Consider the following 3,471-nt stretch of genomic DNA (forward strand, 5'->3'; position numbering starts at 1 on the left):
TAGTAGAGAAGGGGTTTCACCATGTTGACCAGGATGGTCTCGATCTCTTGACCTCGTGATCCACCCGCCTCGGCCTCCCAAAGTGCTGGGATTACAGGCTTGAGCCACCGCGCCCGGCCCTCACACTTGCATTTCTAATCTGCTGGGATCTGATGTTGTCATGCCAAGGTGACATAGATACACACCTGACAACTCACAAGTAGCAGAAAGTGAAATATGGTTTACCGGGGATGCCTCTACGTGGAGTGGCAGCAGAATGCATAGCACCCTCATTATAATCATCAACAGAAAGCTGTGTACTTGGTCAGCCAGAGCTGGATACTGGCTTCCTGGCAGGGGCTCCTGGGAAAGGACCCTGCCCCTTACTGCTCTATGTATTTATGAGAAACGATGGCAGAGGACATCTAGCACACTGCAGATAGTAGGAACTTCTTGGTTGAGGAAGCAGCCTTGTTAGAAGAGAGCTTCTAGAGTTCAGCCCCTGGCATCAGCCTGATTTTCCCTTGAACTAATACAGACCTGCTTAGCCAGTTTCTTGCTAAACTACCAAGAAGTCTGCTGGGATATATCTGTCTTCTAGCACCAAGTAAGTAACTGGGCACTCAGTAAGTGTTGAATGAATAGAGCTATTATTGTGAGGAGGAAACTCATGATTCTTTCATTTAGATTTACTCTCCTCTCACAAGCTGGCTATAGTAAGATCTCTTAGGAAAGCATGGGCTAGGCAGGGTCAGGGGGGATATTTTCTTCCTGCCCACTTCATAGAGAAGGGAGGGGGCAGATTAGCTACTATGAGGTGTTTTGTTTGTTTTGCACCTGGATTCTTAGAATAAAAACTGAGATAGCTTCTCTGTCCTGCTGAATAGAAGAGGTAGCCACTAGAGAGACTAGGTACAGAGGAACCAGGCAAGGCAGAGCTATATGCCCCAAATCACAGTTTGGGCAATAGCCCAATCATACTCCATTGTGCCAAGGAGAACCTCGAGACCATTCTTGGGAGGGGTCTGAGTAGGTATAATAGTCATGTTGTTTCAGCCCAAACCTCAGGGCAGCCACGTGGCAGCTGTTGAGTGCTCTTTCCGAGGTAAATGTTTGAAACCAGGACTGTCCCAAGGGGTAAAAAAAGCCCAGGATTCATCATTGAGATGGGTTTCTCGTGGTCCCTGAAGGCCCCAGCATCAGCGGAGTTCCAGATCTGCTGCTTCAGGGATCCACATGGAGCAGGATCATGCTTCTGCTGAAACTGAAGGGACAGGGCAGTGGGAAGAGTCTCCATCCCAGGACAGCAGGCTTCCACAGCCACAGCAACTCATGATGGGCCTCAGGGGGGATGAGCAGAGCTGCGTCCTTTGGAGCCAGAGACATCAGGGCTCAGGTAGTGTGGAGGATCCTCTCTGTGGAATGGCCAGCCACTAAACTGGGTTGGACAGTGAAGAACCAAGAAGCTGGATTCCTTCCATGGGCAAGAGGAGGCACTGCAAGAGGAGGCAGAAGATGGGTTTCTGAGCATTAGGTGAGCCTTTTTTTTTTCTCTCCCTCAATTGCAAAAGAATCCCAGGGCAGGACGGATCTGTGACCTTCTGGTGACAGGTGGACCCATGAACTTGAAATACCAAGGATAAGGAAACAGCCTATTCTACTGAAGGTTCACATGGCTCAGTGGTCCCCAACCTTTTTGGCACCCAGGGACCAGTTTCATGGAAGACAACTTTTCCATGGACCAGTGTGGGGGGCAGGGTGATTTCAGGATGATTCAAGCACGTTACATTTATTGTGCGCTTTATTTGCGTTATTATTACATTGTAATATATAATGAAATAATTATAGAACTCACCATAATGTGGAATCAGTGGGAGCCCTCAGCTTGTTTTCCTGCAGTTAGATGGTCCATCCCATCGGGGGCTAAAGGGAGACAGCGACAGATCATCAAGCGTTAGAGTCTCATAAGGAGTGCACAACCTAGATCCCTCCTATGTCCAGTTCGCAATAGGGTCCGTGCTTCTGTGAGAATGTCATGCTGCTACTGGTCTGACAGGAGGCAGAGCTCAGGCAGTGATGTGAATGATGGAGACTGGCTATGAACACAGATGAAGCTTCTCTCACTCGCCTGCCACTCACCTTCTGCTGTGCGGCACAGTTCCTAACAGGCCATGGACCAGTAACCAGTATTGGTCTGTGACCTGGGGTTTGGGGACCCCAGATATGGCCCATCTACTACTACTACTATTACTACTGCTACTACTATTCCTGGCTAATGAGGCACTTTGCTAAAAGCTGTACAAGCATTTTTCCAATTAATCCTAGAAATAACCTTATGAGGTAAGTACTGCAATTTACGAATCTGAAACTAAGCAAGGCTATGTAAGTTGCTCAAGATAAAATAGCTTGGAGTGGTCTAGTCTGGAACAGAACACAGTTACGTTGGACTCCAGAGTCCACAAACTTCAACATGACTCTGTTTTGTATGTGTCTCAAATGTCTTAGGAAGTAATTGACGCAGCCAAGATAGCTTCCCTCGGTGAGTGCCATGTGGCAGGAATTGTGTTTACTCTCTTCTCCACTGTGGTCCCAGTGCTCAGCACGGTGCATGGCTCCCAATAGGTATTAGATATGTATTTGTGGAATAAAAACAGGGACGTGTGTGTAGCAGAAAACCATCAGTTTTTACTGAGCTGCTTTCCTGAAGAGAGTTATGGATCATATTCCTATCCCAGGTCAAGGGATGGAGAACGTGATCATCAGGCTGTTTGTGCTTTTAACATTTCAGATTCAAAAACAAGCACTGTTTTATGATCAAGATGAATTATCCTGACATTCTATCACATCTTATCAGACCCTTCTTAATTCAAAATGCTGTTGGTACTATTACTTAATGTAACTGGAGCAAGCAATAAATTCCACTGGTCTGCAGAGACTGTGGTTGGGATCCCAGTACCAAAATGATTTGATTATTGAGTTGGCATATACCACTAAACATTCCTAAATCAGTGGTTGGCAGCAGCAATATTCTGAAAGAAAGAGTAAGAAAAAACAGCGTGTGCACACACATACACACATGCGCACACACACGCAGCAGCTTCGAAGCCTCTTACGCATTAATGGATTCCTCATGGATTACATGGCTGTAATTGTGAAAGAGGACAAATAACCAGAGGGAATCTTATTTCTTTAAACAAAAACATTTTTAAAAAGACGTTTCTTTTGAAAAGTCTTTTTTTTTTTTTTCTGAAGAGAGTAGAAAAAGAAAGCTCCAACATAATGGAACTCTTAAAAATGTGTCAGCAACACAATAGAAAACCAGAATAAATGTAGGCAAGGCAACCACATGAGGCCAGTCACAGAGTGAGTTCATTTGTACTCTTAACAGCAGACAGGGATGCAGAAAACAACCAGCAGGAGAGAGAGTAGTGAGACGTGCCAGCTCATAGTAAGGGGCCAGTAGGCAGGGGGGTTGGTGAGCCGTATGGGGAG

The 3,471-nt window shown here is 46.0% G+C and overlaps 1 long non-coding RNA gene across 1 annotated transcript; it reads right to left on the reverse strand.

Moving 5' to 3' along the window:
• Window positions 1-1,009: 1,009 nt before the first annotated feature.
• LOC119469263 lies at window positions 1,010-1,868 on the reverse strand. Its single transcript, XR_005198071.1, has 2 exons — window positions 1,835-1,868; window positions 1,010-1,475 (listed from the first exon to the last, which is right to left on the reverse strand). It is a non-coding gene; the product is annotated as an uncharacterized LOC119469263 (long non-coding RNA).
• Window positions 1,869-3,471: the final 1,603 nt, after the last annotated feature.

This window comes from Cebus imitator, unplaced genomic scaffold, assembly GCF_001604975.1.
Source record: "Cebus imitator isolate Cc_AM_T3 unplaced genomic scaffold, Cebus_imitator-1.0 Scaffold18, whole genome shotgun sequence".
Lineage (NCBI taxonomy): Eukaryota > Metazoa > Chordata > Mammalia > Primates > Cebidae > Cebus > Cebus imitator.